This window comes from Talpa occidentalis, unplaced genomic scaffold (assembly GCF_014898055.3).
Source record: "Talpa occidentalis isolate TD23 unplaced genomic scaffold, MPIMG_talOcc4v2.1 talOcc4.2, whole genome shotgun sequence".
NCBI classification, from domain to species: Eukaryota; Metazoa; Chordata; class Mammalia; order Eulipotyphla; family Talpidae; genus Talpa; species Talpa occidentalis.
Genome location: NW_023602073.1, coordinates 62,036,790 through 62,050,137, shown reverse-complemented (window position 1 = coordinate 62,050,137; position 13,348 = coordinate 62,036,790). Strand labels below are relative to the sequence as shown.

General features: G+C 40.4%; 1 long non-coding RNA gene across 2 annotated transcripts in view; it reads left to right on the top strand.

Moving 5' to 3' along the window:
• LOC119252430 (uncharacterized) overlaps nt 1–13,348 on the top strand; it is a 56,695-nt gene that overhangs the window by 21,645 nt on the left and 21,702 nt on the right. The window contains exon 3 of one of the 2 annotated variants that reach the window (XR_008553209.1): nt 1,277–1,313. The exons of the other annotated variant lie outside the window; for it this stretch is intronic. This is a non-coding gene — a long non-coding RNA (uncharacterized LOC119252430). The remainder of the gene's footprint in view (nt 1–1,276; nt 1,314–13,348) is intronic. 2 annotated transcript variants of the gene reach the window in all.

Genomic DNA, 13,348 nt, shown 5'->3' with positions numbered 1-13,348 from the left:
CTGAGGAGTTGCTTTCCTCCCATGTTGCATTACCCCCACATGATATCATGTTGGTGCAAAAAGCACCAAGTATGAGCATGGGGCACTTGTGGATGTCCAGGGCCAAGAGGCATGAACACAAGGCACACACACCTGCAATTTTGGACACCTGGGCTGAGAGGTAAGCAATAAAAGACCCCTCAACTCCAGCATACATGGCATCACTCTGAGCCTAGGGAACTCAGCTGCTGCCTCCCTGCCTGCTGGCCTACCTGTATCCAGTCCCTTTTCTGTCTCATCATTAAAGGCATGTTAGAGATACCAAAGGCTCAAATTATTTTCATCTGCCCAAATTGACAATGAATCTGCTCAGCCTGGGATGGTTGCACAACAGTGACCTAGTAACCTAAGGCATTAGAATGGGTAATTCTAGCAACTACTGGTGGAATAAGAGGAGAAATAAGAGATATAACAAATATAAAATTTTCACAAGAGTTTGCATAACTTATGCCAAAATGGGGCTGGGACAGCTGGCACTGAAATCATTACTGCCTCCTGCCTCCCACCCCCAGCCTGAGATTTCTTGCTATGATAAGCCTTATAAGGTTTCTGTCTCTCTTAGCCATCAACTATAGAAGCAACATGGAATCTAGAAATAACAGGCTCCTGGACAGACTGAAGAGGGTGCTTGAACCACTGTGGGGTGATAGAGATGACTGGGTTAGTTGAGGTCTGGCAGGAAGACACCCAGAATTCAGGGCAGCCCTTAAGCCCAACAAGGATTATGGCATAAAGATTGTCCATAGAGGAGTACTACATTGTGAAGAACTAGCCATCCCTGGTGACTGCCTGCCCTAACCTGCCCAGTCATCGCCTAGGAGCTATCTGAAGTGTCCTTGTCTTTAACACTACATCAGATCCCAAAGTTGCAAGCTGTAGTTCTATACTCCTTAAGGCAGATTCTCTCTCCACAGGAGATCTGAGTGGTACATCTCCATGGTTACACATACCCATTTAATTTTGTCCAAACTAGGATGTTAGAGTTAAAAAGGGCACCAGTGATAGTGCTAGTGCAGCAGGCATAAACTGGAACTGCTTGAGCAAGTTGATACTTGGGGACCCATGAACATAGGCATGTAGTGGCTGTGAGCTGGGAGAGGCCAGCTGGCAGAGCTGTGAGGGTGTTAAAGAAGTGACTTCATTTCTACCTTTTTCTCTGCTACATGATTTCTTTGTGATAATCACTTTCATCTTGGTATAAATCAATGGTGACAACCCCATATGTTAATGTTCACAGATAAAATCAGGTCAGCATGAAGGACCTCACCCATTAGGTAAGTGGTCAGTGAAAGCAATTGGGGGTTGATTAGTTGTAATTTGGTCCTTCAATTGGTCCTGTTGTGGGGTTGGTGGACTGTAGTCCAGAGAACTGGCTTCCTTCCAGGGCTGTTGCTTCTCAGGGAGGGAGACTGAAGAAAAGCTGCTTCCTGGAACCTTAGACATCCTAGACTTTCTCTTCCTTCAGTGAAATTATTCAGATGAAACAAACTAGAATCCCACCTCTGATATAGTGGACAAGTGGACAATCACATTCTCCTGAGGGAAATGGATAATTTCACAGATCAAAACAAGACACCAGAGGAGATCCACTCTTTCAAAAGAAATACTGAACTATCTGTACAGTCTGAAGCAGAATATTGGAGCACTGGGAATGTGAACAAAGGTATAACAAACATGAGCCTCCCTGGTGGCTCAAGCAGTTGAGTGCCACACTGTGAAGCTGTCTGCAGCCTCCACAGAACAGGCTCGATCCTGGCCGGCCAGGGAGAAACCCACATGGCGCAGCAGACCTCTCCTGTCTCGCCCGCTGCTCCCCTCAGCAGTGTATTTCAGTCAGTCTGCCTGTTCTGTTCCCCACTCTGTCTCTGGTGAATCCTCTTACCCTTCCATGCATCTGGCCAATACCCCGGTTCTTGTATAAATAAATATATCTTTTAAAAAATGTATTACAAACACCCTTAAAAACATTAGCATTAGGAAATAACAAAAATCAAAGTATCAGATATAAGAATGAAAAGTAAGATAGGATATAATTTGGAGAGGATAGAATAGACAGTCATTAGTGAGTTAGAAGGTGAGGCTGAAGAATTCTCCCAGAAGGTAGAGAAAGATAAATAGAATAATAGAAGATGTGGAGGACTTAAAAATTGTAACTATGTAGTTTTACAAGAAAACTGGAATAATGGAGAGAAATATTCCTCATTTAGAATTAATTCATAGAATGTATAGAGTCCCCAAAACTAGATGACAATAAATCCATCTCGGAGGACACAAACATTGGATGAAGTTGGCAAATAGAAAAGTTTTTAAAGAATAAAAGAACTTGATTTTCTAGAAAATTTAAATGATAGGTAGAGAATATTCCAATGAATCATGATGAGTTGAATTTCAATGGGTACATCTGTCCAGTCTTATTTATTTCCCTAGGTTGTTTGGTTTTTTTTTTTTTTTTTTGGTCTTATTTGGCTTTGCTGAAATTCTTTCAAAGCAAATAGCAGGCACAATATCCAATTACTCACAAATAATTTATTAGGTCACTTCTACCTATAATACTGACACTTTATCTCATATCATATACACCTAACAAAATAAGTATTCTCTTAATCTCTAAAGCTCCTGTAAAATTTTACTTCTTACCTCAAATGTCCTACTTTGAAAGACTTATTTCATCTAAGTCTTACTGACATTAGAGTCCAAAACAAAGTTTCAGTGTCTGTGCCTTGAAGGGTTTCATGTGAATGTTTTGTTATTAGCCCAAAGTTTGGGATCCAAATTCTGCAAAACCTAGCCATACCCATATATTCATGAAACTCCTGATTGTACTGATCCCTTCCACCACTTCCATTCTTACAGATTCTACATATTTGGCATGTCCCAGAGTTCATCAGTCCAAACCACTTTATTTTCATAGATTTCTGGCACTGGCATCCTGGGTATCATCTGGAATCATAAGGCATATTCAAGTATTTATAGGTACAACCTTTGACCTTCGGGTGGAAAAAAATCTGTATATTAAGCTTAAAATGCCATGGCCAAGAAGGGGATTGGCAGTCTTCCTACAAGCCTGGAATGCCAACTTGGTGCTTTAAATCTCCAACATAGCTTTATATACATGGAAGAATGTTCCATAATGCCAGTGACTGATTTTAAACTATTTCAGGTCAACAAGAAGACTATATCAAACTGTACCTCACAGTAAGAGTTACCAGGAGCTCCAATGAAGTTATAATAGACTTTTCAACACCAAGTAGAGCCTCTGGGCCCCATCCTGGACTATTTATCTTTTCCTCCTTCCCTATCTCGTTATTTTACTTTGCCTGAATTCCATCCTGTGATTCTTGTCTGAATCCTCATGCTGAGCCATCATCTGCATCCTCTTTTCCTCTTTCTTATTCCTTCTCCCTTTCTTACTTCCAACCTAGAACACCTGTCCTTGCAATGTCTGTTCCTTGGAATAAGCACACTGATTCTTCCCTAATGGTTTGCTTCTCCTACTTCATATCCCTTCTCTCTTCCTCCCAAACCATGTCCTGTCTTCACTATGAAAATAGTTGCAGGCTTCTTTGCATTGTAAATTCCACATGCCATTTTCACCAACTTGGAAGGACAGCTCTCCATAGCATTTTCTATGTTCATTAATTCCCTCCTCATATCAGATTACACTGTCCAGTGAATATTGTTAGTTATTCAAGCATTTTCTGAAGCATCCAGATTCATGTCTAAATATGATAAATTTGTGTAATCCTTTCAAGAAACTTAAACAGCTCCTCCCTAGCCTTTGGTTATACTCTTATCAGGACTCTTTTGTTTAAGCATTCACTTTATTAGTCCTAATAAGCACTTCTTGTAGAATTCTAGTATTTTCACCCCTATCATTGGGGTCCCAGTTAAAATCCACCATTGAGACAGGAGCTTTTAGTTCCTGGGGTTTCTATATTAGCCTTCCCTAAAAGCATTATCTATTCATCTGATAAGTGCATAGAACATGAATTGTACATTAACACAGGTAAGCTGATGGGAGGCAAAATAGAAGCAAACAAATCTGCCATCCTTTGAGGATCCTGCAGGTATGGAGAGACAGAATTTTTCCAATTCATGTCTGTAGTTGTGATAAATTTGAGTAATCCTTCCAAGAAACTCAGACAGGTCCATAGTTTGTATGACCAATAGTATCCTGCAGGTTGCTCCTCTTTAATAAATATACCCACTAGGAATTGAAGATGGAATTGTATACCTCAGGGTAGCTCCTCTGGCCAAACTGGATGCCTTGACTTGTTTGTGAAGGGGAAGCCATTCCAGTCCAATCATGCAGTTGCAGTGAGGCTTTTAAAGTCTCTGCAACTTCCACAGGATAGGGGTCCAGGAAGCAGTGTTCCTATTTCTCTTGCTTCTCCCTTCTATAGCTATTAGGATAAGGGGAAGACTGCTTCACCCTTCAGATAGGCATCAATTTCAGGGCCTCACCAGTGGAGCAGGCGGTTGAGCACTGGGCTGAGAAGCTGCCCACAGCCTCTGTAATTCTGGTTCGATCCCAGGCTGCCGGCAAGGGTCCCACATGGCGCACAGACCTCTCTTGCCACCCGCTGCTCCCCTCAGCAGTGTATTTCGTCAGTCTGCCTGTTCTGCTCCCTGCTCTGGTTCTGGTGAATTCTCTCACCCTCCTGCACTTCTGATTGTACCCAGTGTTTGTATAAATACATAAATAAATCTTTAACAATAAATAAATATATTTCATGGAGGGACATAAGTGTGTGCATATATGGGACCTAGTCCAGTCTATCTCATCTTTAACAAAATCCCTCCAACTGAAAAATAGCCTGATAGCTCCATAGGTCATTTTCCTGATTCTAATAAATAGGCAGGCCAAGCAGTGTCACAAAAAAATTTACACTTCTTAGACACTAGCCTATACTTAACTTGCTCCTGTTAGCTAAAATTTGTGCAAGCAGACACCTAGCTGGAGCAGAAAGCTCATCTCCTCTTGAAATAAAAAAAAATAAAGTTGTAGAATATGTGCACATGGCTTGCGTGCACACACACACATCTTTGAGCCCCCCTGAAACAAAAGTCCCAAGCAGGAGGTTGGAAAAGAACCACACGCATATGTACACAGGACTTCCCATAAGACTGAAGTCAGCTTCCATACACTAGATTTTATCAGAAAGCCAAAACTTTAAAAGAGGAAATGTGCCTAAATTAAAGTTGAATTCATGTTCTAAGTCAAATTACAGAGAGAACTCCATTTAAGAAAAACTAACCCCTAAATTAGAAATCCCACCATGTGTCCAGCATGTACAATGCATTTGTTGGTCAGCTGAAGGAAGAGTTCTGTGGACTGGCCAATCATGGCCTGTTCACACATTAGGCACCAAGATGAATCAGGGCAAACTCTGCGATATCAGAAATGACCAGTGGGTGAGTTATCACTGGCACACTTACAAATACGGGACACCCAGAGAACTGACAATGAAAGGATTTATTTACATAGGGAGTAAGAAAAGGGGAAAAAAAATTCTTGACTGCTCAGCTGATACCATTTGTAGGTACAACCTGCCAGAAACCAGGTTATAACTGGAAGCCAGACAAAACAGGCCAGGCTCACCTGTATTCCATGCTTTAAGGTCAGCATGGTGACTCAGCACTGGTCCTGGCTCCCAGCAGCTTCAATTTGGCTTCCTGGGGATTGTGTCCAAAAACCTCCACCTTGGCTATAACTCTCACCCACTCTTTTGGAGGATGATCCTCACTGTTGCCATAACACCACTGTTAGCTTTCCCAGCTCAAGCTCCAAATAAGTCCTTGACTGCATTTAGTGGTTGCCTTAATCCATGTTCCCTAGAAAGCATAACTGAGGCAAGCCTTAATTTCTAATGTTCAATCAGGAGGTGCCACCCCCAAGAAATATCATTGCGCAAAAAGGAATATAAAAATGGGATGAATAGGAAATCTATACAAGGCCATGCATTCAGAGGGTCACTGCTTCAGAGTTCACAGCTGGCTTCTGGGTCTCATGATTCAAGTATATGCAGGCAGTATAGAGGGAGAAGGAGCAAGTCATGTGGTTGCTTTTTTAGTAATCATTGGCCCAAATTTCTCAGGGAGTAAATGCTCCCACCCCTTAGGTGGTTAGCTAGCTACTCTATTTAGAAGGAAATACAAATCCTAACCATGCCTTATGGCACTTCATCTGAGCCCAGAAGCTCTGGAAGAAGCCAAAATCTACAGACACATAGCTATGCAGTGTAAGGTAGAGGTCGGTATAGCATTGACCATGTTTGGAAGTCAGGTGACTTCAAGAGATTGAGGAAATGCATAAATGTGTCTGACAGCATTTAAGATAAGTCTCTTCCTGCAGCCATCCCATCACCACCACCACTACCATCAATCTTTCACCTATGAAATTTAGATCATGTGGTCAAGTGCCTATAAAAAGAACCCCAGTGCCACTGATACACTGATATACTGGAGAAACTGTTATAGTGGAGAAACTAGTTACTTGTTTCTGTATAATCCCTTTATAATCCTTTATATTCTGGACTTGACTGACTGCTTTTTCAGTGTTTGACTTGTTCTTTCTCCTGTTTACTTTTTTATAATTTTATTTTCTTGCTCATTTTTGTACAGTATTTGATTTCTCCTTAGATGTTGCCCCATAGTTCTCCCAGCACCATAGCACCTCAGGCCTTTGTGCTCTTCCCTCCCTTGTTTTGGCCTCTCTCCCTCCCCTGCTATGTCTCATATCTATGGTCATCTTGCAAGTTGTATCATTTTCCTGATCCTTTTTTCAGTTTCTCTATATTTCACATTTAAGTGAAACCACTGGATGTTTCTTTTTCCTTCTGACTTGGCATAATCCCTTCCAGCTCCATCCATGTTGCTGCAAGTGGCATGAGTTTATCCATTGTATATATACCACATCTTTTTGATTCATCTCTTTTTCTCCTGTATTTACTTTCAACTTGGTGCTACAAGTTTTGTAGCTATTCCTTGTTGTCAAGATTTTGTAATGACCTGGACTTGCTTTTTGTACCACATTCAGAGGTGCAAAGTCTGGCTTTGCACTTACAGTGGTGCTGTTTAATGAATGGCTCAAGTTGACATCTGAACATGCTCCTTTCTCATTAACCTTTCACCTATGAATTTTAGATCATGTGGTCAACTGATTATAAGAGCCCAAATTCTGCACTTCTTCCTCTATCTATACCCTTTACAAATGTGAATTTGTTACTCCTCCAGTAGTTTGTTGCTTTACCGTTTTAATATGAGTTGAGCTTGTAATGCTGTGGAAGACATAATATAACAGAATTTACCGAGGCCTCAATGGACCTGTGCTCTTTTGCTTTGATTACCACTGTCATGAGAATGACCCTTCTAGAGGCCAGGCCATGTGAAAGTCCTGTTGTCCCAGCTGAGGCCGTTCTAGAGTAGCCTTTGAACCGATGTGCATGTGTGAGAGCCCAGCCATTATCAGAACTACCTTCTGACTGATAACCACTATATTCAAAAGTATACAAAAAAGAAAACATAGATGTGGTAGCCAATCTACCAGTTTTGTCACCCCCTGTGTTGCCACTGTATGAGAAGTGTGGAATAATCTGAGAGTCCCTAAGTTAACATGGCATCTTTATACTGACCCACATCATTTGTATATTTGCTCATTTAGGGCTTGGTAAGCCAGTCTCATTGCAGGTATATCCTTGATTGACAGGACCTCTAAATTCCAGGAAGATTCCTCCCAAGAAATTTTCCTTAGGTCCTGAGAGATGGATGGTATTTCAGGGGTTAATATATTAAGTTGACTCAGGTCTCATGAGAAAAGCAAAATGCTAAGGATCCCACACTTCTGGTATCTGTATTCCTGCCCCTATCCAACAATCTTGGAGGTTCCTAAAGTAAGTGGATGTAAGGTTGAGATAGTGACAACTCAAACACAGGCTTCGATTGCTAGAACCCTATTCTCTGCTTAGAAGGTTAAGGGGAGCTCCCTATTACACTATCTTATTGCATCTTGGTTGATATGTCTGCTAGGGTCAAGGAGTGAAGTTCATTGTATCAGTTCTACTGAAGCCTGATCTTTGCCTAAATGAAGTTTTTAGACTGTCAAGTAGGATGCTTTAGAGGAGCGACAGAAGGTTCTGAAAATCAGGCCCACATTTAACCACCATTTCTGCTTCTAACATTACTTACTTACATTACATTTCTTAATCTCTCAGCCTCATGTGCAATATCCTTTTAGATAATGCATTCATCCTGAGTTGAATCTAACTGTCTTTAAAGGGTTTTAAAATAATATTGAAAATCCTAGGAAGATTAGTACTGTTACACTGTGTTCCTAATCTGACGTTCTGCCAGGCTCTTGGTCTCACACCCAAGAAAATTAAGGACACACCACAGGGGGTAAGCTCAGGAAGTTTTATTAGTGATGGGAGATCCCTGGGAGGAGAGAGGGGGCCCGATTGGGTTATTCCACTTGTGAGTCTAGAAGTACTTACACTGTTTCCTAGGGAAACTGGCTCTGCTAAGCTACTGCACTGCAGTTGTCCCTCTGCCACATCTGCCACTTCCCCTTCTCTCTCAGGAAGGGGTGCAGACTGCCAGACAGGTGGTCTTTGCTGAGTTACTTCTGCAACAATTTTTTTTTTTCTTGGTAACTTGCTACTTGCCTGTGCCTAGATCCCTCTACCCACAACACTCAGTTCTGAATATAAAAATCCCTTTGGAATTTTATGGATTAATCTAAAAATGTAATCCAGCTACATTAAACGAAAATGCTATGTTCCTCCATATCAGTTTGCTCTTTGTGATTACCAAGTTATAAAGGACTAACATTTTAACTACTTACCTCAGAAAAAGCAATAAAGGAGTACCATCAGTGCAACGGCTGTGTAAATCCCTCAAAAGCATCAAAATCACTATCACCATCAAAAGCAACAAAAAGCAATGGGGAAAATATTGCCAACTTTTTCAGAACTTGAAAACTGACCAATCTTCAGCAATTTAAGGGAAAAATAACAATCTCAGTAACAGTAGCTTTGTGATACTTTAAAATGCCCTACTTCCATCAACTACTACCCTCACTTCAGCTCTGTGACAACCTTGAAAACAAACAGCCTGGTCATCACCAGAGGAGCAGAAGAAGAGTAGAGTTCTTTGAAAGTTCTGCTTCTGAAGAAATGTCACTACTTAACCTCTCTGGTGGTTTGCTGGAAGACCCCATTCCCAAAGCTGTCTTTATTTGATTCAGTGATGACCTAGTTCAAAAATTTTCCTGGAGGGCACTTGTCAAAAACTATCTGAGGAAATAGCTTAACACTGTAGCTGCCTGAGATGAGGGCAACAATTGGGTGAAACACTAGGTTAAACAAAAACTTAAGGGAAAAGCTGGAAAACAGATGCCCAGAGGGACTTGGAGAAGCTTCAACATACACATACATGTATTTATGAATCTAGAAGGTCACATAAATAACATCAGAAAAGACCTGAGAAAGCTCTAAGGACACTCCTCACAGACCCTAGAGTTCTGCACAAGCAGGAAATGAAGACTAAGGCCATCTTTAACAAGCTAGATGTGTTCTGAAGTCATATCCTAACATAATTTCTCAGCAAAGACTGAGAGTCTTTGGGCTCTAGATATTTAGGAAAATTGCCCAATCAGTAACTAGCCACTTAGTTAACTTGAAAAGACTTCAGTGGTCTCATATGACAAAGAATACAGATTTTCAAAGAAACAAAGGTAACCATGACCAAAGAACTAAAGGAAAGTTTGATAGCAGTCTTATCAACTAGATAATTATTCTAAAAGAATAAAATTGAAATTCTTAAATAACAAATAACTCATCTATGTTGAATCCTTGTGAATACACAGAGGGAAAGAATCAATGAACTTGAACATGGATCAAAAAGTCCTAGAACTAGGTAGTGGTTATAGTTGCACAATCTTGTGAACATATTAAAAACTGAACTGTATAGTTTCAAAGAGTGAATTTTATGGCATGTGAAGTATCTTCAGAAATGGACCATGGAAATGGACCTTACAAAGTATAATAGTAAGAAATCCTCCACTGTGAGGATAGATGTGAATATAAAAGCAAGGTATGGATAATCCTACTTGATGGATAATCCTACTTGAATGCTTGCACTTTATGTTGGTGGGAAACATTGATTGACCTCATCAAATAAGGGTGTTGGTTGATGTTGACAGGATGTTTGAGAGCCAGCAGGGCAGTGTTGATGATTAGCATTCTAGCTTTACTTAGTTCAACAACTTTACCCCTAGTACCTGAGTCTAAAAAGACCAAATATGAGAAAGACATTTTTAAATAAACATAATAGCTTGAAGAAATGCTAAGATATTAAATATTTAACCATGTCTTTCTAATAAAGCATAGTATAGTAGATTATCCACAAATGCTTGGTTGAAAACCATAATAAATATAACTTCTAACTTATTTTTTTTGTGAAAAGTACTTAGACTTTCATAATGAAGAAATCACACCAGGAATTTAGCACAAAGTAGACATGATACGCTAATACCACAACCTATTTTGCTACTATCAAGCTAGCTGTCCTATCTTTCTCTAAATTGTTCATGAAATTTTTATTAAAAGTTTCCGGAAGAGACTAACTGATGTACAAGTCCCCCTAAATTGATCTAAAACTTCCCAGGGAAGCTGTACTTGTTCTAGAAGGACCAGGCAGTCAACTTAAAATGCTGTTATGCCTTAGACCACTTTCAAGTGACCTTGCTATGACAGGTTTCACAGATAGCAGATTATTCCCTTCATCTAATTGATTTTGGGGATGCCTACCCTGTTACCATGGGAAACTAAGCTAGGAAGCATTTGAAGTTCAGCAAATTCAGTTTGTGTTAAATGGAGGACTAACACAAAAGCTGCAAGATGAGGTCCCATAACAGATCTCATTTACCAGATGGCAAAACTCTTAGGATGTGAAATCCCTAAAGTAGATGTCCTGGGGAGATGGTATGTTTCAACACCTTTGCATTTGTTCAAGGCTAAGTCCTGGGTGAAAGTTCATGTCGGAGACAAAGTCTACCACACTTGGTTTTGCATCAGGCTGGCCTGCATGGAAAGCTCTTCTATGGGGTATATCAGCTCTGGATTATCTTTAAATAAGTTGGTGGTATAAATACCACCAACTTTCTTAATTTCAGTGGCTAAAAGTCCTGTCCCCAAATAAATCTATTTAAAAGAATGACTCACTGGCATTTACATGGGGTTTCCCCCCAACCCTTCCCCCTGAGACCCTTGTCTAACTTGTAACATGTTTCCTGTATGAAATAGCATTTATGCTCTCAAGATCACTGGGGGATGCTTATATCCTTAAGTATAAATAATGACCTAATATATCCTGACTGATCATTTCAGAGGAAATTGCATCTCAAACCACCCAATTCCAAAGGCTTTCCCTTGAAGTTGTAATGGTGGGAATTCATCCTGACTCTCAGGACTTTTAGATCTTCAGGAAAAGAAACAACTTCTGTTAGAGGATGAACCTGACTTTTTAACATAATCCACCAAGATTGCTGTGGGAAGTGAATCAATTTTCTAGAAAGCTGGTCTTTGACATGTAGACTCAAAAGATCAGACAATGAACTGATAAATTGTTTTGCATAGGCCTTCACTTTAGGGTTCTTGAAGGAGTATTGGCCACCTTTTCGCCTTGGATCCAGCAGATGGATGAAAGAACTTCACAGCTTAGACGGTCAATGTTCAGGTGAGGTCTGTCTCTGGGGTATTCACCACCTCCACCACTCAAGAATCAATGAGTTTCTCATCTTGGCTTCAGTGGGATGATCTCTAGCTCCTAGGTGAGCAGAATGGGAAAACCTCTCCAGACACACACAGATTAGTCTGGGGAACACGCTGGACAAGCTCAAAGTATTAATGTTACCATAGTAAATTCCACCAATATATAATTGTAGAATGAGATTGAGAAATCCATATTCAAGTTAGCATATTCAAGTTCAATCTTGGAGCAATTTGAGGAAAAACTGGGTCAGTTCTAGCCTTCATATCTGAGCTATATTTGGGTACTAAAAGTAGACTTAGTGCATTGTGTGACCTAGGACTGGAACCAGGATACAAGCAAGTTAAAAGTTAAAGACCCAAGAAAGGAGTAAACATTTTCCATAGGTGTTCTAGCAACATCACAAATGAATCTCACCTGAAAGCAGAGCAAACCAGATCAAACTGCAAGATGAACTCCCTATGACCCAACCCTTCATTAACATACTATATAATTCCTGCCTAAAGGAGTCTGGTTGCCATTTTTGGCCATACAACTCATTACAAAGCTGAAGCAAGTGTTCAGGGGTCAAGTGGCTCCTCCTGAGTATATTCTAATGCCACAGATGACCCTGGTCAGCATTCATCCTCTGCAAGGGCCCACTGACACCCCAACACCTATGATTCTACTGCAGATGGCATAACCTTGCTTAGTGCTCTAGGAATCTATGCTGCAATTCCATTATTGGGTTTGATCTAAGACCACACACCACATGCCTATCTCTGATACCTCTAATGTCCCTGCGGTTGCTTAATATATCCTGAGTTTGTACTTAGTAGTAGACCTACTATGGTGCTCTGCATTTCTTTGGGCCCACTCAAAATTGACACTTCTAATGAAGTCCCAGGGGTGTGGTATATTCCAAGGAAAGAAAAATTCAAGAGTATGTTGTCTAGCATAATCTTAAGTGCAAGGCTACTTAGCATTAGGTAGTCAAAATAAAATACAAGTGTTTTAGCATATGGGGATGTTGTGATGTGTCCCAGACTCCTGTGCTTCTGAAGACTCTTCAGTGTGCCTTGTATTTGTAGCCCTTATCACCTACCCCTTGGAATACATGTGCCTTACTTGGAGATACAGAAAACTTGCCATTCCTGTTCAGAGTCCAATTAGCATGTCAGCAAGATATCAAACCAGTGATGTTCTAGAGACTGAGAATATAATTCCTGTGCCTCCAGATGTAACAGAGCAGGAAAAGACATTGCAAGATGAAATATTTTGGTTGCCTTTGCTGACAGGATTCTGGGGGTGGGGAAGCATTTTCTAGACTAATAGCTGTATACAAATGTTAGAACTGTTATTCCTGTAAAGAAAGTACGTCTGATACAGCAGTATAACTAGGATGCCACTTAAGTTTAGGTTGGCCCATTATCAGTCACATCTATCTAGTTTTAATAAGGATCAAAGAAATGAATTGACAGGGTAATGACAGAACAGCATCCCTGCACTATTTAGGTATTTGGTACCAATACATGTAATTCTTCCTGGGAAACAATATTGG